General features: G+C 37.2%; 1 pseudogene; it reads right to left on the bottom strand.

Annotated features, from left to right (window-relative positions):
• Window positions 1–780: 780 nt before the first annotated feature.
• Window positions 781–20,515, bottom strand: LOC132132330 (dopamine beta-hydroxylase-like; annotated as a pseudogene).
• Between the last annotated feature and the right edge of the window lie 2,720 nt (window positions 20,516–23,235).

The raw sequence follows: 23,235 nt of genomic DNA, 5'->3' as shown, positions 1-23,235 counted from the left end.
CTCTGAAATAAGGGCTCTTACATCATCACTAGAGGCTGATGGAGTACGCTGCTCACTTGGGGAAAGACTGGGGGAAAACTGGACACGACTGGAACACGCCCTGGGCGTTCTCAATTCTCCCACATCAGGCGACTGAACCTCGTCCTTGAATAACCTCCCCCTCCCAAACCCCACTGTAGCAGACGCATCCCGATCAGAAACACTCATACCCACTGGTGTATTTACTGAGTCCATTGTGTAACACTTGGGTGAAACAATGCAGTCCCCACGGCGATCGAAGTGGCGTCGATACTCGAAGAATCCAGAAGGTCACGGCACCAATGTAACCCGTCTTGTCTTCCTTCGTTGTGTTCTGGGTTGTTCTCAAGTAGACACAGGGTCACTGGCTGAGTGTTGCGTGACATCAAATTAGCATCTCAGTCAAATCCAGCATTGCTCTGACTGAGGTCAACCTTGCGCGGCGCAAGTCCCCGGTCTGATGACGTCACACGCACGCACTGCACTAACCCGACGCGCAGGCAGAATAAACCCAAAACGAAACTCCCAGTAATACAAAAAGAAATATTTTTGGTGGAATTCATAAGTTTACAAATAAACCTGCTACATTTATCATTTACACATTTATATGGATGCTGTTTGTACAGTATGTCCACTGCTGACCATATATTCTAAATGTAATGTTACATCTTAATCTAAACACAAATCAGTACTTGGGTAATTTATTTAATGTGATAACTCTAGGCTGAAGCATGGATGTGTTGAGAACAGTAAAGGTTGAGCTCAGCAGGAGTCTCGCTGAGAGGTCGCTCGGCCACTTAATTCACAAGTCACCACCAGTATCTCCTGCTTCTCCCTTTCACCCTAAAAGACATTGAACGTTAATACAAAGAAACATCCTCATTTTAACATTCACTCAAAACAAAGAAAGAACAAAGAAAGCCAGCCCAATGAGCAGAAGCAAGCTTGATTGACATGACCTGCCAGAACTAATGCTATGCTTGAAATCGTCTGCACGCATCTAAAAAAGACATCAGAAAAGCTGCGTCGTGAGTGGCTGTGATTCTGGGAGAAAATGAAGACTATGTGTATTATGTTCACTTTTACATCCAGCTACAAAGCACCTGCATTGCTTGTTGTCGCTACAGCTGCTCGAGCATGGAGAACATGGCTGAGGGCGGAGATATGCTAATACAGGACAGTCGTGGGCGGCGCCTGAGCAGTATGACATCAAACCAGCTTCATAATTGAGACTATTTAGGTTTTTTTGGGTATCGAATTGATTTGTATCATTGTAGGGTGGTTGTGTCCACACATTGCTAAAACACATTTATATGCAAACACCATGTAAAAGTCTGATATTTTAGTGCAAAAATATTGGTAATTCTCAGCATGCACTTAGAGTATATTAGAATATGCCACATCTGTCTGTTCGGGCAGTTACAGAGTCTTGCTACACAAAAATCAAATAATTCAACATGACTGAACCTCAAATTACTGTATATCCAGTAATTTCGCATAAGCATATAATTCTAAATTCACACAGCTCACATACTACTCTGGAAATGAATGACTTCTGGTCCGTTTAATGTTGCTCTTACAGGAAAGTGCTCAGCTGTGGATTGGTTGCAGTGCATTGAGATTTTGGAGGTGAGGTAGAGGGAGTTCAGCACCTCCCCGCTGAAGCCGCCCCCAGGATAGCGAGGAGAACTGCTCTTCCACCGTAGTCCCGGGACAACTGCAACTCTCACATCCTTGAAACCTACACAGATGACAGTAAAAGTAGACTTGAACAGGCCTTTCAATTGTATTTTTTAAATATCCACTCCAAAACCTCGCCTCATAAGGTGAAAATTTGGCTCCATGGCCACAAAACCACTTTCATAATTCATTTGATTCCATGAAATAGCTTTTTTTTAAGCTGGAAAAATGCAATTTGCCAGTGCAAATGGAAGAAAACAAATGTCATCTGCCTTCCTTTGTTTTATTTATTGCTGAAGAAAACCTATTTCTGTTTTTTCCATCTGATTTCATAGAGGAAATGAAAGCATTCCTCTTGTCCTCAGGCAGTTAGTCTCGAAGCCAGATATTAGTTTGAAATGTGCTGGTTTTTTGTTGTTGTAGCCTGACTGGGTCAGAGCGGTGTGATACTACGACAATGGTGTTTCCATTTTCAAGGTTTTCTTCTCATTGTGAGGTAATGACTATCTGGGATGTGTTAGACGCTTATCCAGGAAGGTTGTGTTTGCTGTTTTTGGTGCCAGTCTTATGGACACGTGATGTACCTGTTCATGAGACTGAAGTATTTCTGCAGGTAATCTGTGTCCACGTGACTCTTGCAAAACTCCAGCTGTGTACGGGGGTAATAATGCACATAATTGACACACATCTCTTCCATGATCCTAAAATGTTTCTTACACAAAGCTCTTATATACAGTAGCTTCAGAAGACCTATACAAAATTGTTTTTTCATTTCAGGCTTCAAATTTATTGGCATAAAATACCTAAAATTAACGTTGCCTGGTATATTAGTACTAGCTTTTTGTTCATACTGTAAAATAAATAATTAAAGTTTGGTGATGGGTAAATCTCCTAATGTAAGATTTTGCAGCTTAATTTGAGGGTTTCCGAGGGTTTTATTTTATTTTATGTATTTATTCTGAAAAACGTATCTTCCTTGGCATTTTAATGGCATTTTTATGGAAGCCTCATGAAAAGTTTTTTTAGTCACCTTGTATGGAATGTATGGAAGCCCATTACCGCCACAAAAAAAAAATGTAATGTAATTGCATCTTTTCACAAATCTGTTTTTCTCAGTATTGTGTGATATAAACTTGCAATCACGAGTTATAATGTCAAAATTGCAAGTTATAAAGTCAGAATTGCGAGATATAAACTCACAGTTCAGAGTTTTTTTGCTTTTTTGTGAGTTTTATTGCAATTCTGACTTTATAACATGCAATTTTGAGAAAAGTCAGAATTGCGAGATATGAACTCGCAATTGAGAGAAAAAAACTCAGAATTGGGACTTTATATCTCACAATTCTGACTTAGTACACAATTCTGAGAAATAAAGTCATAATTGCGAGATATGAACTCCGAATTGGGACTTTATATCTGGCAATTGCGAGTTTATATCACAATTCTGAGAAAAAAATTCATAATTGTGTGAACTCGCAATAGTGAGGGAAAAAAGAAAGTCAGGATTGTGACATAAAATCTGGCAACTGCAAGAAAAAAAAACTCAGAATTGTGAGATTAAAAGTCGCAGTTACCTTGTTTTATTTTTTTATTCAGTGGCAGAAATGAGCTTCAATACATTTTTCATTTTAAAGGTTACTAAAAAACTTTTCATGAGGTTCTGTGTAATATATTATTAAAATATATTCAAATTTACATATATTACTTGAGTGTTTCAGATTTTATACATATTTTCTATATTTTAAATGTTTACCTGGGTGAAGTTATAATGCAAAAAAATGCTAATTAAATATGACAAAAAACAATAATAATAATAATTAAATAATTTTTTAAATGAGCATCTGACAAAAGAGGCTGACATTTAAAAGATGCTTTTAGCCAAAGCAACTTACAGTACATTCAGGCTAACATTTTTTTTTTCTTCCCTGGGAATCGAACCAACAACCTTTTGCACTGCTAATGCAATGTTCTACCACTGAGCCACAGGAACACCATAAACATATGCTGATCACATATAAACAATAAAAATAAATCCATAAATAAATTATTTCTTGTGGGTGCAGTATCATATATAAATTGCATATTTTATAACAAGATGCCTATCTGCGTATCTTAAATGTCTGTCTGGGTTAAGCAACCTGGGAACTCATCCTAAGTTTGAATATTAGTGTGGCTTTAATGTAATGTAAGCAGCTCTTAATGTAAACCTGTATTATACTTTGCAAGAATGATGAGAAACCTTGCAGTTTGAGAGTTTTGTCCTGTTTGATTTCCAGCTAATCAGTCTGTAATGTCTAGATCTTCTGTTAGTCAAACATCTCGTCTGTATACCATACTAAATTCTCATGAGAGCATGTACAGGTCCTTCTCAAAAAATTAGCATATTGTGATAAAGTTCATTATTTTCCATAATGTAATGATAAAAATTAAACTTTCATATATTTTAGATTCATTGCACACCAACTGAAATATTTCAGGTCTTTTATTGTTTTAATACTGATGATTTTGGCATACAGCTCATGAAAACTCAAAATGCCTGTCTCAAAAAATTAGCATATCATGAAAAGGTTCTCTAAACAAGCTATTAACCTAATCATCTGAATCAACTAATTAACTCTAAACACCTGCAAAAGATTCCTGAGGCTTTTAAAAACTCCCAGCCTGGTTCATTACTCAAAACCGCAATCATGGGTAAGACTGCTGACCAGAAGGCCATCATTGACACCCTCAAGCAAGAGGGCAAGACACAGAAAGAAATTTCTGAACGAACAGGCTGTTCCCAGAGTGCTGTATCAAGGCACCTCAGTGGGAAGTCTGTGGGAAGGAAAAAGTGTGGCAAAAAAACGCTGCACAACGAGAAGAGGTGACCGGACCCTGAGGAAGATTGTGGAGAAGGACCGATTCCAGACCTTGGAAGACCTGCGGAAGCAGTGGACTGAGTCTGGAGTAGAAACATCCAGAGCCACCGTGCACAGGCGTGTGCAGGAAATGGGCTACAGGTGCCGCATTCCCCAGGTCAAGCCACTTTTGAACCAGAAACAGCGGCAGAAGCGCCTGACCTGGGCTACAGAGAAGCAACACTGGACTTTTGGACAAATTTTGCATGTCATTCGGAAATCAAGGTGCCAGAGTCTGGAGGAAGACTGGGTAGAAGGAAATTCCAAAATACCTGAAGTCCAGTGTCAAGTACCCACAGTCAGTGATGGTCTGGGGTGCCATGTCAGCTGCTGGTGTTGGTCCACTGTGTTTTATCAAGGGCAGGGTCAATGCAGCTAGTTATCAGGAGATTTTGAAGCACTTCATGCTTCCATCTACTGAAAAGCTTTATGGAGATGAAGATTTCGTTTTTCAGCACGACCTGGCACCTGCTCACAGTGCCAAAACCACTGGTAAATGGTTTACTGACCATGGTATTACTGTGCTCAATTGGCCTGCCAACTCTCCTGACCTGAACCCCATAGAGAATCTGTGGGATATTGTGAAGAGAAAGTTGAGAGACGCAAGACCCAACACTCTGGATGAGCTTAAGGCCGCTATCGAAGCATCCTGGGCCTCCATAACACCTCAGCAGTGCCACAGGCTGATTGCCTCCATGCCACGCCGCATTGAAGCAGCCAAGTATTGAGTGCATAACTGAACATAATTATTTGAAGGTTGACTTTTTTTGTATTAAAAACACTTTTCTTTTATTGGTCGGATGAAATATGCTAATTTTTTGAGATAGGAATTTTGAGTTTTCATGAGCTGTATGCCAAAATCATCAGTATTAAAACAATAAAAGACCTGAAATATTTCAGTTGGTGTGCAATGAATCTAAAATATATGAAAGTTTAATTTTTATCATTACATTATGGAAAATAATGACCTTTATCACAATATGCTATTTTTTTGAGAAGGACCTGTATTTGAGTGGTTGAACAGTGTTGGACTGAGTCAGATTTACCACGGTAGCTTTGTTCCTGTCTTCAGTGTTATATGAGCACTTTGTGATGAGAGCGTCGCCCTGTGGAGTAGACAAACACACAAAGCAGCGATCACACATGATCAGATGGGGTTTAGCTATTTGTAGAACATGCTAGATTGAATGTCTCCTGGCAGGTTAGCATTAAATTGGCAGGCTCAGCAGTGTGTGGGTGCTTGTATTGACAGTCTAAATGCAGCAGATCTGTGCTTTTGTTGGTGGCTTGCTGGCTCCAGGCGTGTCCTGTAACGTCTGCAGCGTCACCCAGTTGGTTGGATGGTTTTAGCTGGTTTATGCTGGAAGTAAGTGGTCAAAACCCCTCTTAACCAGTTATGACCAGGCTGAAAGACCAGCTTAGTGTTTTCAGCAGGGTAAAATAAATGGTGTCCAGATACAGCATCATAAATGTACCGTACACAAATCAGCCTATCAGAATGATTTCGGAAATATCATGTGACACTGAAAACTGGTGTAATGATGCTGAAAATACAGCATTGCATCACAGGAATAAATGATATTTTAAATAGAAACCATTATTTCAAATTGTAATAATATTTCACAAACTTACAGATTTTACTGTATTTTTTTGATCTTATGAAAGCACCCTTGGTGAGCATAAGCGACTTCTTTAAAAAAACATGTAAAAAATAAGTAACAAAATTTCACACTATTGAATGATAGCGTATATGTACATTTTAAAGTCAAAGTGAAACAATCAGTAAACATCTGTTATGTGACTACATGACTTCAGTTAATACACTAAATGTAGCAAGAAATTCAATATGAAAAAATTTAAACAGTAGTTGATTTTATAGATTGAGAATTGATTGGTTGTTCCATTACAGGTGGGTGTGGTTTCTGTGTAAGTGGTCAGAGGCAATTGGTTGGAAAAATAAGAGGGCTTGATGATGTCAGTAGAAAAGTTGTTTCATATGTGAAGTTATTATTGAATGAAATATTTTAAATAACTGGGACGCAAAGATGTGTATACCACATACAGTAAGAGCCTGCAGGACAGAACGCTGCTTCAATAATTAATATTTGAACTATATTTTTACACTGTATGAAGAAAATATGAGTGATTTTAATTCTAGAGTATTGCCGGCAAGTCCTGAGTTGTCTGTTTTTGCACCATTTCCCTTAACAAGCCATATGATTTGAACTTAAAGATATGTAGAATTCCTTCTTATATAACAATGTTTTTAACATTATTTCTCTAGTTGATTAGCTTTTTCCACTGTGGGCTGGTTTATAAGACTTTTTTACACCATAAATGAGTGCTTTTTTTTTTTTTTAATGGGGAGTCTCTTTTGATTGCATAATTTGGTGAATATTGGCCTTAATCTGTTTTCAGGAAGCCACTCATTGTGTTTTAATTGAATTCAAAGCCTGCATGCATGAATTTATTCGGCTGGCTTGAGTGAAGTGCAGTGTTTAGGAGTGTTTGTGAGACGCGTGGACCGTCTGTGTGCATTTGGCGGTGCAGTAGCCAGTCAGCTGGAAAGCGCGCTGGCGGGGAGGAATGGCCATGACAGGAGTGTACACTAGCCCCAGCTCCATGATGCCTGCGTCAAACCTCCTCAAAGATGGAGTGTACCACAAATGAATGTCTGAGGAGTCCCTCCCTCCTGTGACAAACACACAGAATGAGTCAAGAGGAACTGTGCAATCAGGAATGAAAGGAAGTAGACTGGAGAAATCAGTCTGATGAGTAGTTTAGATTGAGATTGGCAAAAACATTAGTTAGCAACATATTATATACTAGCATGCTCTTACTATTCACTAATAATTGCATAGATTGTTCATATTTATTTGAACAGGAGAAATTCTCCAAATTTTTTAGCTTGATATACAAGATATGTATGCACATCATTCTAATAGTAATGAATTTGTAGTGTAATAAATGAGCAACCGTGTACATCATGTTCATGATTTTATTTGTAAAGAAAAGAAAAGAAAAAGAAATGCAGATTCATGCTTACAATTTTTTTTTACATTTTTGGGATAAATTGGCCTTCTGTAATGCTAAAACAATTTTTACAAGTAGCATTTTTTAATACAATTTCATAATATTTTCTCACATAATTTGTAAAAGAGACATACAACATATGAATAAACGGATTAAAAAAACAACAAAAATTGTTTGGTGAATGTTCATTTCACCCTTTATTTAGATTATTATAGTTTTAACCTATGTAAACTATTTTAAGATTTTATGTACTAATTCATATTTTTTATGATTTAAATTAGGCTCTGATTAGGCTCTGAGGAAAAAGGTAAAACAAAACATACAAGAAGCATTTGAAACGAAGCAGAAGAAATATAATGAAGGCATAAAAATGCCGTTTTAAAGGGGTCATATGACGTTGCTAAAAAGAACATTATTTGGTCTAATGCAATGTGTTTATGTGGTTTAAAGTAAAATAAAACCACATTATTTTCCACATACTGTACATTATTGTTTCTCCGTTATGCCCCACCTTTCTAAAAACGCGTCGATTTTTACAAAGCGGTCTGAAAACTGAGGTGTGCTCTGATTGGCCAGCTATCCAGTGCATTGTGATTGGCTGAATACCTCAAGCGTGTGATGGAAATGTTACGCCCCTTAACATATTGTGAAGACTTGTCCAGCTGGAGCGACGAGACATAAACATAAAACCCATTATAAATGTGATATAAATATGATTTCAAGTTGTGTCCTCTTTTGTAAGGCCAAACAAAGTAGTTTCGCTTTCTCAATGAAATGGCGTCACACACCGTGGCGCATATTGTAACACGTCAAAGAGAAAGGAAAGGAAAGGAAAAATTTAAATCACATCATATGACCCCTTTAATGTGTCCATCTAAAAAAATGAAATCAACTACTGGGGGACAATGGTAGAAATGCCAAAGCTGAAAAATAAATTAATTAATAAAAAAAACACCTACAGTGTACTTGGATCCTACTATATTTGCGCTCTCCAAAAAAAAAACACTGTGCCAAATACTATAACCCACAATGCAAAGGGCTTCACTGGAGGTGAACCTCACCTGCCACAGTTTCTACCATCTCCTTCTTCATTTATTTAGGCTGACAAGAGGTAAGACATAATCAACTCAAAACTACATAAAAAAATGCAAAATAAGTGGTTTTACTTGATAACTGAAGTCAATACACAATGAAGTCATTGCTAGAATTCTAGCATTCTTACATAATATCCACTGTTTCCCAGGCTTCACAGACATCTTTTAAGAATTGCTAAGTAGTGTATAGTGTATATACTGTGATGATGCAGCATTCTGAACCTAGTCTTCTCAATCTCTGACACAGTTTGTGTGCTGCATACCTGATATAAGTAGAGGGTTGTAGTATTGAACTTCAAGCAGAAGGATCCTAGAAGACCCTTCTCCTCCCAGAGGCAAGCCTGCATCAGCAGGGTAGTAGAACCCCTGCGTGTAGATAAGATTGATTGTGGTGCAGCGTAACTTGTGCTTGATGCTTTGCAGGCTAAAAGATATTTGAGCCAATGCACAAGAAGCTTATGCCAACTCTGACTCTTGTTCACGACCAGCGGTTTAGACTTGTACAGTCAAAGATAGCAAAGAGGAAATCTAAACCATTATCAGTCTACTTTTAAAACTCATGTGAGAAAGACCTCTTTATGTAACCGTCCTACTTCCACCTCCAGTTTCTCGCCCCATTCCCATTTCTCTCTCTATCACACTCTCCTGGCTCTCACCCACTCCCCCTCCTTCTCTCACAAGGCACTAAAAAACATTTAAAAATGAAATGATGAAAAAAATAAAAGACTAACTGCAATCTACTGAAGAAAAACATCTACATTTTGCTACATAATCTCATCTCTCCAGCTTGACATTGGCAGCTAGCAGAACACATGATTTGTGTTTGTTTTACTCCCATGTAATCTCATTGGAGGCCCGTCTCTCTTTCTCTTTCTCTCTCTATCTCTCTCTCTCTCTCCGAGCTCGGCATCGGTCCTTGGCTCCATAACTGATTTATCAGGACGCCTCTGCTTTCAGATTGGCTCACAGCTCTGCTCAAACCATGACTGGCACCTACCTAGAGTGGGTGAACTGGCACAGATAAAGCCCATCTGTATGTTTGCCTCTTAAAATGGACTCCTAAAGATGCTCATAATCATATGTTCTGTTTTTAGATTACAAACTGAGCACTAAAGAGGGAGAAACTGATGTAGAAAGTGACCTCTATATGATTCAAGATGAAACATCGGAAGCATTCAGTCAGAAATGATAGCCATAAAAGTACTATTAAACTAAAGCAGAAGATTTTGCTAATTTCCACACATTAAAGCAATTATATGCTTCAGAAGAGTTGATATCTAACAAATGTGTCATTGAGACCACTTTTATGGTCATTTTACAGAACTTTTGTGTGTGTTTTGGAGCTTGACACACCTTAAGGGAAAAGAGCAGCATGAACATTTTTAAAAATATCTTGTTTTGTGTTCTTTAGAAGTAAGCAATCCATACAGTTTTTGAATGACATAGTAAGGTACTTATAACAGAATTTTCATTTTTGAGTGAAGGGTCACTTTAATTCTATATTATGTAAGTGCAGTGTGCAGTAGCTTGCGTACCTCCGCTCCCATGGCCCAGGCTGCCAGAACGTGTCGGCAGTAATTGAGTTTGCGGGGCTTCATCTTTAAATCACAAGAGCCACTGTATTGAGACACGGTGTCCATCTGAGGAGAGCATTCAAACACTTCGATGTGATGAACAGTGGCTTCATTACCAGGAGTGATCACAGACTCTCACTGAAAAAAATGAAGAAAAAAAGGCATTTGTTTTCACTATTAATAACAAAGAGATGTAAATTGATTGAGGAGAGGAAAATAAGGTTTTTTTTTATTATTCAGAGTGTGCAAAAAACAGAAACATCTTGTTTGCTGAAAAAATGAAAGGTGCACTGTGCAGCATAATAGAGTGCAGAATCCTCAAATAGATTAAAAATTTTTTAATCTACCGGACCTGGTAGATTAAAAATGGTAAACAATGGTGACCATAAAAAAGCATGCTGCAATGCATGCTGGGTACTACTGTAGTACAAAACTCATCCATGGCTCCCAGCATACTCTGCAGCATTTTTTTTATGGTCACCATTGTTGAGGTTCATATTCTGATTGTTGATGTGTTTGTGTGACTGTTTGACACCGTAGAAGACCACACTATTTGAAAAGTCATTCAGATTAACTGATTATCACAGAACCACTGGCTCTTAGAATCACTTTTACTATAATCAATCAAATTACACAATGCCTATTTCATCAGAGATTAGACTCCGTACAGTTCAATAATTGATGATTACCATCGCCAATATAAAGTATAACAACCTACACCTAGGTACAGGTTAACACCTGATGGCATTTCTTCTGGGCTTTTGAGTTACAACAAATGTGTTTTAGAAACACACAGTTATAACAGCCAGAGAAAACACAAAGACTGAAGTCAAAGGTCAAGAGCCCAACTAAAGCAAACACTGATCTCTAACATGGTTACTTCAAATCTAAACCTTAGTTCATTCTCAATAAGATCTTCTGTAGACGTCTGACAGAAATAAAGTCAGTCTGGTTATTAATAAGTGGAGTTGGTGATGCTGTTTGTGGGATTGTTTAATCAGATCTTGAGTGATTTAATGTATTTTATTTCAGTTGATTTCATCTAAGACTGTGTCTGAAGTCAGTTGTAGTAATTCTTGTGTTTCTCTTTTCTTCTCTAATTCTGTTTGTTAACAGCAGCTGTTCATCACTAATGCTCAATCAGCACTCAGTTAATCACTTAATCACTTGAATGCAAAGTTTTAAAACTTACATGGTTTAAATCAAGGCAATCTGTTTACTCAAACGGTTTGAGTTAAGTTAACTTGTCGGGTTTTACAGTGTAGTAGGTCATCCAGGTACTTTTCGCCTACTGTTTTTCGAACACTATGAATTCTGACATACTACTCTTTCACCGTACAGTTGTTCTGCATACTATACAGGTGCTGGTCATATAATTAGAATATCATCAAAAAGTTGATTTATTTCACTAATTCCATTCAAAAAGTGAAACTTGTATATTATATTAATTCATTACACACACACTGATATATTTCAAATGTTTATTTCTTTTAATTTTGATGATTATAACTGAAAACTAAGGAAAATCCCAAATTCAGTATCTCAGAAAATTAGAATATAACTTAAGACCAATACAAAGAAAGGATTTTTAGAAATCCTGGCAAAAAATTTAAAGTATGTGCATGAACAGCACTCAATACTGAGTTGGGGCTCCTTTTGCCTGAATTACTGCAGCAATGTGGCGTGGCATGGAGTCGATCAGTCTGTGGCACTGCTCAGGTGTTATGAGAGCCCAGGTTGCTCTGATAGTGGCCTTCAGCTCTTCTGCATTGTTGGGTCTGACATATCACATCTTCCTCTTCACAAAAGATCAGGCGAGTTTGCTGGCCAATTAAGAACAGGGATACCATGGTCCTTAAACCAGGTACTGTTAGCTTTGGCACTGTGTGCAGGGGCCAAGTCCTGTTGGAAAATGAAATCTGCATCTCCATAAAGTTGGTCAGCAGCAGGAAGCATGAAGTGCTCTAAAACTTCCTGGTATACGGCTGTGTTGACCTTGGACGTCAGAAAGCACAGTGGACCAACACCAGTAGATGACATGGCACCCCAAACCATCACTGACTGTGGAAACTTTACACTGGACCTCAAGCAACGTGGATTGTGTGCCTCTCCTCTCTTCCTCCAGACTCTGGGACCCTGATTTCCAACGGAAATGCAAAATTTACTTTCATCAGAGAACATAATGAAGAAGATTTTTATTGGTCAATATGTGAACTAATCAAGTATAATCAATGTGAATCTAGCCATTTATGTATCAAGTTATTATATTGTTATTATCATGCAATTGCCTGTGTGTAGAGGCCTGCATGAGAATGGAATGTGCAAAGAGTGCATTGGTATAGTATATGGTGCATCTGCACACTCTATTTGGACATTAGACAAAATATACGATGAGACCTCCTTGGTGCAGACATTACAAAAGTACAGTATATGGTACAGTTGCATGTCCTGTTTTGACATACAGTAAGACAAAATATATGATTATGTCTCCTCGTTTCGCTTAAAATGAATTCTAAATCCTAAAAGCAAGCTGGAGACACAGCCAAAAAAGAGTTGAAAAACAGAACCATATGTATGAAATGTATTGAACATGGGCACGCCTTCAGAAGCACTGTATAAAATAGAGAACCGACACAGACTCGACAGACTGTTCAGCAGAGCTTTCTCGGTTTTATTGTCTCTTGATAATAAAATCTAAATTCTGGCTTCAAAACCCCAAGACTTAGAGAGTGATTCCTCTAGACATGGCAGAAGCCACCACATTTGGCGCCCGAACAGGGATTGGAAAGGAGCAGAGGGTGGAGGACCACTTTGTGCTGGCTTGACGAACAACATCAATAGTGGCCACTAAACAATAAGGTAGGCAGTTTTTTGCTTATATAATTGATGTTGTTTGCCAGAGTCGGCCGGTGGTGGTATAGACACTCGAAAATGCTCCTCCAAATTTATAGAACAAAAAGAAAAAGGGTTTTGATTCCAGAAGAAATAACAGCATGCACATATTTGGTTTACTGATAGGTCCTTGATAGGTGACCTAATTTGAATCTAGATTGTGTAGGCAGAAATACATTGCATGCAATGATCTGTGTTTATTGTAGACTGGGCCTAAAAGGGACAGCAATAAACGTGAAATAGATGTAGTATAGAAAGTGCGGAAAAGTCCTTTGGATACCGCTCTATAGAAGTCGTAAGATACAGAGGTCTGAACGGGAAGGCAGAAATCCTGCAAAGTACTGGTTTTTACTGTGTTGAGGAAGTGTATCAGTGAAAGAGCAAGTAGAACTGACAGGTCACTCGGAAGGAGTGTAGAGTACTCTGTTTTAATGTATGTTTTAATGTAAGTGTCTGTGTGACTGGCTGTGGTTGTATGAGAAAATAGACTCTATATCTGGTGGAGCAGTGAGAGTGATTAGGTTACAGAGACGGGCGTGGCTGGGGCTGAGAAAGGATGAGTGCATGAGCCCTAAAACAATAAAGTGAATTGTATGAATGTTGTTTTAGAGAAAAAATAAATAAAAATGTTCCAAGAAATGGACTGTGCAGAATATAAAAAATAATAATATATTAATTAAAATAAGATATGCATTTATTATTTAATAACTTCTCTTAATAGATGAATTTAAAAGATTGCATGTGCTTAAAACTTTATATCTAATATGTGAAGACATCTAAAATTTGTATCTTGTTATCCCTGGGACACAGTATGAAAGTTAATCAATTACAGAGTTTCAGAGATTTGGGTTTGAGTTAGCTAAAAAAATAACTTGTGTAGTGCAATGCGGAATGAGAGCAAGATTGGGTGACCAAGTTAATAGACATTTTGATTCAAAGGCCATAGGAATTTTACAATAGGAAGGGAACTAGTTGCTTAAACATTTAAATTAAATTATTATATTTACAATAATAGGAATTATTTTATGTTGGTAAGGAAACATTAATTCACCAATACCAGATTATTCTGAGTCATGTATGCAAATTTAGAAGAAAATTATGATTGAAGTCTTTCTTTTAGCATACGCATGTCATGCTGTTATAAAAGGAAGGTTTATTTTGTTTTATTGCAGTATACTTAGATAATAATGGTAGTGATTTCTGCATTTTGCAAAGAAAACAAATGCTTGCTATTTTCCTGTAGTGAAGAACTTGCTTTACTAACATAGAATAAGAGAACTGCTGTTCTCAACCAGATGATTTTGTTTTTGTTAAGGCACCACTGAAAGAAGAGGTTAAAAAGTGAAAATCATAAAAAGAGCTGACTGCTCAGACACAATTTGGTCAGAAGTTACATAGGTACATTTGATTAATTACTCTGAGTGTTAAAATTTCAGATGACTGAAAAGCATCTGAAAGGGAAGCAATGAACTGGAGTCTGTAAAGTGGCAAAGCAGCAAACACAGCTTCAGAGAGAAGAAGAGGGAGGGGCTGATGGATGTTCCCCTCCCCTCCTGAAAGAGAAGAGCACACTTCAGCATGGAGAAAGACTAAAATAAAGCAGGAAAAGGTGAATCTTTCACTTTAGACTTTTCCTGAGGGTGAAAAGAACATTATGAAATGCAAAACTCTGGCAGAAAGCAACCAAAAGCCAGACTGAGAAGAAGCAGAGAAACAACGGAGACCGTACACCACAACATCAGGTCTTTTAGTGCCATCACAGACTGACTGACCAGTGCAACAGCCCAGGCTGATGATCTAACCGGAAGGACTTCCATCCCTTCAGTGCACAGGTGCTGCATATTCAATGAACACTATAGAGACTGCTTCAAATGTAAATTATTTAATTTTATTACTTTATTAACTATATTAATCTTGATTATTCACTGGTCTCACAGCACTTCTTTAAATTCTGTGTTTTAATTAACATTCTCAATCTGCTTTTCAATAGGTACCAGTACAGCCTTATGTCTTAAAGAAAAAATAATTTTGACAGACAGAAGTGAGTACTTGACTCACCAATCAGATAAAAATGGAGATGGATTTGGCATAGTAAGGCTATTTCATTAACCAACTAGGGGAAAAACAACTGAATACTTGACAATAATGCTGAGCTCTTTTGGAGGGAAAAAAGGAAAAGAAGAAAAGGGTATTTAAATGTACAATAGGAAAAATGTATATGGTTGAGAAAATAGAAATAATGGTCACTCCATTTTGTTTAAAGGTCATTTGTGGCCATTTTGTGGTAAAATGGCCATGGATCCTAGTTTATGCAGAGATCTCCAATCCTCTTCTCAAAGTTGCTCATGAGCAATAACAAAAAAGTATTTGACTAAACTTTAAATTAGACAAACAAGTGACATTTGAGAAATGATAATTGGCTCTCTCAAATGCCCAATGCCTAGGCCTGTTATTCTAAACAAATCTATTAGATGTGTAAAAAGTATGAATGATGGTGTTGTATGGTATGAAAGAGGCAATTCAATCAATTTGCCAAATCAGCTGTATACAAATTTTAATGTGGACCCACAGGGCAAATTATGCCCAGTAAACTAATGACCATGGATGAATTTGGTTAAGTTTCCTGATCAGTACCTAAGTCATTGTTGTGGCAGAAAGAAAAACAGTGCCACACAAGCTTGCTCTGTCCACCCCACATCTAACTTTCTTTTCAGCATGACATGATGGAGCTGATTGTGTCAAAAGGATAAAATATTGTCTTTCTAACTGTAAACAAATAAGGTGGGTTGAGTGTTGTCCAGGTCAAAAGGCCTATGCTACTGAGCAAGATAGGAAATTATCCAGTAATATATTCTCAAATTGTTGAGAATAAAATTTAAATTAATTGAAAAAAGTAAGGATACCGATAACTGATAACAGAGTGACAACTGAGTTCACATCTCTAACCTTAAAATACCCCAACCAGCTTCAACAACTCCAAACAGCATGAAATGAGGGATGAAGGCCGTGCTTGTAACGACCCACCATTGTCAACGACTCGCAAAGAGTCTCCCTGGTGAAGATGGAATGAGAGAGTGATGGGATTGCTACTGAGATCAGAATACTTGGGAGCAGATGTGGGCCAAAAAATGGAAAAGAAAAAGTGGAAAGAGAAGGTCAAGTAATGGCAGATCAAGAATTCGAAGGTCATGAAAAGAAGGGAAATATTGATGTAGGAATATTTGAAGATCAGAAAAGATTTTGCAGAAGCCACCACAATAACTTTGGACCACTCAGCAGCAGTCCAGTCCTTTTTGTCTTTAGATGATTCTGACGCTGTCTGTTATTCAAGAGTGGCTTGACACAAAGAATGCGAGAGCTGAATCCCATGTCTTGCATACGTCTGTGCGTAGTGATTCTTGAAGCACTGACTCCAGCAGCAGTCCACTCTTTGTGAATCTCCCCCACATTTTTGAATGGGTTTTGTTTCACAATCCTCTCCAGGGTGCAGTTATCCCTATTGCTTGTACACTTTTTTCTACCACATCTTTTCCTTCCTTTCGCCTCTCTATTAATGTGCTTGGACACAGAGCTCTGTGAACAGCCAGCCTCTTTTGCAATGACCTGCAAAGGTGTCAATGTTCGTCTTTTGGACAACTGTCAAGTCAGTAGTCTTCCCCAAGATTGTGTAGCCTACAGAACTAGACTGAGAGACCATTTAAAGGCTTTTCAGGTGTTTTGAGTTAATAAGCTGATTAGAGTGTGACTCCAGGTGTCTTCAATATTGAACCTTTCCACAATATTCTAATTTTCTGAGATACTGAATTTGGGATTTTCCTTAGTTGTCAGTTATAATCATCACAATTAAAAGAAATAAACATAAATCAGTCTGTGTGTAATGAATGAATATAATATACAAGTTTCACTTTTTGAATGGAATTAGTGAAATAAATTAACTTTTTGATGATATTCTAATAATATGACCAGCACCTGTATAGAAGGCATATTCGGGTGTAGTGCCTGCATTCGTTTCCATTTTTCACGTCACATATTGAGATTTTAAATAAGAAAGAGTTGTGAATGGCCCTGTAGAGGTTTGTTTAAATTCCAAACCCTCAAGTCCAGTGTGATCAATAGTAATACAGATGACTGCATTATAAACTCCATTAATTATATTCAGATCAATTTATGCATTTTAGCAGACACTTTTATCCAAAGCGACTTGCAGTGCATTCAGGTTAACATTTTTGTTTATTTATTTACCTAACATGTGTTCCCCTGGGAATTGAACCCAAAACCTTTTGCACTGCTAACGCAATGCTCTACCACTAATCCCCAGGAATTCAAATTTTTAGATCCAGTTTACATCACCCCAAAAGTGTTTTACTAAAGAGTGTTATAAATGGTCAAAGTACCACATATGTACCTATTAAATAGGTATCATGTCTCTGAAAGTTTACATAGAAATGTTAAATGTAATATGCAAGATGGCTCCAAGACTTGCAGGTTACCATGACAATGTGGTTCTTGGGCATATTAGGCGGGAGCTGATAGATGTGGCACCATTAAGTGGTTTCCTGTGTGGGGATGATGACATCAGGGGCCAGGACCTCCAGTGTGCAGACATCTCTCGGGAGAGCAGGGGACGGAGTGTCAGGACGCAGGAGCAGCACTAACTTGACACCAGGCTGGAAACGGGATATGTTGAGTTCATGCAAAGACAGGACGGGACGCTCCAGCATGGCATAGATGATGTGGACGGTACCTTCCTGGAAATAAGTCATTCTGTTAATAATTTTGTCATCATTTTATGTTTTTTAAGACCCATATGACTAAAGACGTTTATTCTATGGAAAAGAGCAGCCTGAACATTTGTCAAAACATCTTGTTTTGTATTTCACAGAAAAAATTAAGTCATACAGGTTTGGAACAACATGATTTTGAGTAAATGAAGACAAGGTTTACATACATTTACTTTAGACTCTTTCCAAACGCTTCCAAACATTTAAGGAGACAATACTAAATATAGCAGATGTTATTCTCTAACCCAATATAATCGTTCATATGTCTCTTTATCCTACGTCTACCCTCTCTATCTGTTATTCTTCTCTCATTTGTTTAGTAACTTGCCTCTATGATGTAGTCGTGTGGGTTGCAGGTGTTGAATGGTCTTTTGAAGAGCAGGAAGAAGCCTTCAGTGGACCGATGAGTCTCCAGCAGCTGATAGTCATGCTGAACGTCCAGCTTCACTCTGCCTTCATTATCACTCCAAGCATCCTAAGAATATGAAATGCACTCATTCACTTCTATATATCTCAACCATTCAAATGTTAGAGGTCGCTAAGTTTTAGAAGTCTCTTATGTATGGAGGACCAATTCTGCCAGGGTATAAATAAGGTGATTGCAGCTTTTTATCTCACAAAAAAAAGTCATGGTGAAATATAATATCAGAACTGTGAGATATAAACTCACAATTATGAAAAGAACAACTACAAACTACTAGAAACAATTGCAAGAAAAAAGTCAGAATTGTAAGATAAGAAGTTGCAATTACCTTTTGTATTATTACGCCATTGCAGAAACCACACACACACACACAAATAAAAATTGCAAGATGTAAACTCAGAATTGTCATATATAAACTCTCAAACTATGTAATTATTACTATTACTATTATATAACTGTATTTTAATAAGAGATCCTTCCGAAATCATTCTAATAAGATGAATTTGAGACCTTTTCAGCATTTACTGCCAGCTTTTTTCCAGCCCTACAATTTTTTGACTTGCAGTCTGTAACTCCTCTCCTTGACATGTGCTGTGGGTGGAAGGGTGAGCTCGCCATTCAACATTTATTCACAACAGACCAAACTGTGCAGTCCAAAGGTAAAATAATGAAATAAATCATGCATAATGAATGAAGGGGGGCCTTGACACACACATGACCTTCTACTTTCAACAACTTTCTTTGGGGTGTGGAGGCCAAATCCCAGACATGAGCTGTTCGGCTCGATGTTAGGAAAAAGTATTGCACTATATTAACAGGAGCTCTACCAGCATGTGGGTGTCTACTGTAGCCGAACAATCATAACAAGATACAGAAAGCAAGACTCTTCAGACTCAAGAATAACACAGAGAGCTTGCTCTGACACCGGGGTTAGAAATTCGTCATCAGTCGGTCATTATTCAACAACAAAAAAAATCACAAGTTGAGTGCAGCCTTTTAAAAAGTTGACCCAAAAATGAAAATGTTGTCATTATTTACTCAACTTCATGTCTTTCCAAACCTGTGTAACTAAGATTTTTGTTCTGAAAATGTATTCCAATTAGTGCATCTTTAATGATGCAATACCTTATTTCTGATGGTATTTATTTAAACATAACAGAAAAAGTTGTAATAAAAACAACTGTCTTAATGTACTGTAATGAGTTAAATGGGGCAGATATGGTGATATCCATAAGTTAAAATTTTTCCCCTATTCACCTGTCATGTCTTGCCATAACAAATGTCATATATTATTTTAATTTTTTTATGTGCTACTACTATTTATATACTACTACTAATGTATTTATTTAGTTAGTTAGTTAGTTTGTCTGTACAGTGTACTTTATTTATACAAATCAACACTATTGGACCTCATAAACTTTCATTGTATGGACATATGGACAAAAGCAGTTGAATCATTCCTCAAAATATATATATATATATATATATTGTGTGTGTGTGTGTGTGTGTGTGTGTGTGTGTGTGTGTGTGTGTGTGTGTGTATGCTCCACTTGTCATACAGGTTCTTAATAACATGAAGGTATGTAACAAAGTTATCATTTTTGAGTGAATTATCTCTTTACCATAACAAAAAACCCTCATATTGACAAGATTCTACATTATGTTGCATCATTTTCCTGTTCATCTCAAATACGTATTTTGCTAAAGCACATAATCCTACCCTGTCCCTGGAGCAGATTTGCAACACCATAAAGAAAAAACCATCATAAAATCACATCGTATAAACTATTCTTACCCCAAAATAGGATCTGTGACCATGGTCTCACAGAAGAACCAGGTCGGCATTTGTGGGCTCTACCCGATCGGACATGCCCAGCAAAACACCATTGTGGAGCTCTTTAACTTTCAGCTCCAGATAGACCTCCTGGGTGGGATAGCTGATGTTCCGGGACAGCTCCAGCTGACCCGAGGGGTCCAAGGGGATGCAGTAGGCCAGGGCGGGTCTGGAGTGGACCACAGGAGCCTGGTAGGAAGCCACCAGGAGAACCACCACAGTGGCCAAAACTGTGAGGTACATGAGGGTGACGTCTTGGAAGCGCAGGCCTTTGTTCAGAAGATGCATTGCCTGAGTCATCTTCTGCTTGAAAGGCCCTTCTGTTGTTCCTTAGTAGGACGTCTTTGGGCTTTCCTGAAGATATTCTCTTGCCTCTAGTTGTGAAAACTTTTGATTTGATTTTACTGCAATAGCGTTCACTCTTTTTCGCTGCTGCTGTTCTTGAGCATTTCTGTCGATTTTCCTTATCTTGACTTCTTAGACCCGGCTTCAGCTTGATGTCTCAGTTAGTAGGTGTCCACTGTTCCTCATGCTGGTCTGCTTCTGTTGTGCTGTGGACTCTCTCTGGCTTTTAAGAGCATGACCCTGTGACAACCTCTACTTTATCCTGCCTTAATTGTATTAGCTGGGTTAATGAAAATTCAGTTGTTTATTTTGCCCTCTGGTCACACTTTTTCTCAACATCTGCTTGTTGTGAGCAAGCAGGGCGGATTTCTGCAATGCAAACTTTTTTTGTTGACGTAGATTTGATTAAGTATTATAAAAAATAACTGACTTTTAAGGTGGTTTGTGATGTTAGACCGCATTAGGTTATATGCATGTGAAAATTGCATTTAATTATTTTGCATATGCCTGTTGCTTTGTTTCATGTACTAAGCAGTAACATTATAATTATGCATATTTATACAATGAAAAACTACAAGCAGCTATAACCTACTCCTAAACCTACCACTATAAACCTATAGTAGTTCATGTTTTTAATAAATATTGTGCAATTACAGTGTAAAAATAGGAATGCCTTAAAATAAAGTGTAACCAAAACTGTATATACTTATTGATGGATTGGGTTAATACTTCATGATTTTATAAATTTTATGAAAACTAATTATAAACAAAATCTCAACTTGATAAAACATGTAAAAGACCCTCTATGTAAAAAGGTACATTACTGTTTGTATAGTATAAAAAATGAATACAGTGAATTTTCACATGCAGAAAGTTTTTTCATAATTATTTGAATTATTTTTGTTTTAATTAATATTACTACAATATAGCATTGATGTCTCTGGGACCACCAAAATGAGGCTTTATAGTGCATAACAACAATTATGATTCATCAATATTGAGATCAGAGATGTCTGATGGGTGTCTGGGAAGGATGTTTTTTCTTTACTGGGAAATAAAATGCTGCGCATTAGAGAGCATAAATGTCATGTTATTACAGTTAATGGAAACAAAAAAACCCTCATTAAGCTCTAAATGAATGTGCTATTAGCTGCTTCCATCTTTTTCAGTGATCTCTAGTGTGAAGAAGAGAGGTTTGCTTAGGTTTGGCTTTATAGACTTTAACTTGATTTAACTTTGCATGTAACATAGTTTATAGTATATTTTAATGTTTAGTTTAAAAATGATTTGCATATCTATCTGTCTGTTTTGTATATTGTCAAAAATATGTACTTATAGTATTTTGTAAACCTATTTTGCATCATATATTATATAGTATAGTAACTATATTTGTATTTGTATGACATGTTTGCTTATTGGATATTTAATTAATGAGTATAATGAGTATAGTATTAGTATTAATTGTACCTAGTTGTATTTTGATTATTAATTTATATTACATACTGCAGTATATATTATATTAACAACATACTTTACCATTCTGGAAGGAACCACCTGTGCCTTCATCCTTTGACTGGACAATAAGAAATTAAAAGATATTGAGATTAAACTTCACAGTAACCTTCTTAACGCACTAGAAGGTTCAAATGCCTTGGAGCCAAAGAGACACGGTGCAGCTGCTGCCAATTGTGTCATCTCAATCAAGAAACGTGGAGAGCTTGTCTGAGGGGTAAAGGTTATTTAGGTCCCTGTGGCAGTGGCGGGAGGCAGTGTGAATGTGGGAGAAGCGAGACAGGAACAGATGCCGGTCTGATCCACTAATGAAATGAAGTTATGGGGCCAGAGGGGTGTTCGGTGCCCTAGGGACATGACTGTTCTTCGATTCAGAGCAACAGATCATCAGGCTTATGACATGCTAAACCCAGCCTGATCTGGACCCAAAGGAAAAAAACATGTAAAACTGGATTTTCTGAAGGGAATGTGAGTTGTGTTTGCCCATGCAAAAGTTGCCAGAGTTCTGTGAGTGGTTGCTAGGGTGAGGCTTCCTGGTTACCAAGGTGTTCTGAGTGTTTTGTTTTTACTACGAGAAACAAACAAGAAAGAGAAATTATGACAGGGAAAGTGCAGAATGAAAGGAAAATAGAAAACAAATATAAAGATCAAAATTAGTTGAAAATCAAAAATGTTTTTCTTTTCTTTTCTTTTGTTCTTTGCTTTGTTTTGTGTTTTAGCTTTGCTTTGTTGTACAAATAAGAAGGATCAAATACTAAAAAAATAAGAATATAATGTTGTTTTGTTTTGTGTTTTGCTTTGTTTTGTTATACAAGGGATCAAATATTAAAAAGTAAAAAAGTAAATATAATAATAATAATAATAAACCTTTAAAAAAGTACTTAAAATCATTTTAAATCTATTTTAAATCTACTGAATTGCATATGCCAAAAACATCATAAATATTATTAGGGTATCCAAAGAGTAGAAAATCCAGAAAATTTCCAAAACTCTGCAAATATTTGCTTTTGGACATTTTCTGGGCATTTTCCACCTCTTTGCAACCCTATATATATATATATATAGGGTTGCAAAGAGGTGGAAAATGCCCAGAAAAAAACCCATATTTATTTATGTTGCAAGTGAATGTGTATGCAATGTGAGTAAGTCTT

Source organism: Carassius carassius, chromosome 49 (assembly GCF_963082965.1).
Source record: "Carassius carassius chromosome 49, fCarCar2.1, whole genome shotgun sequence".
In the NCBI taxonomy this organism is placed as follows: domain Eukaryota; kingdom Metazoa; phylum Chordata; class Actinopteri; order Cypriniformes; family Cyprinidae; genus Carassius; species Carassius carassius.
Note: the sequence above shows the minus strand (reverse complement) of the source record. Positions and strands in the feature narration are given on the sequence as shown.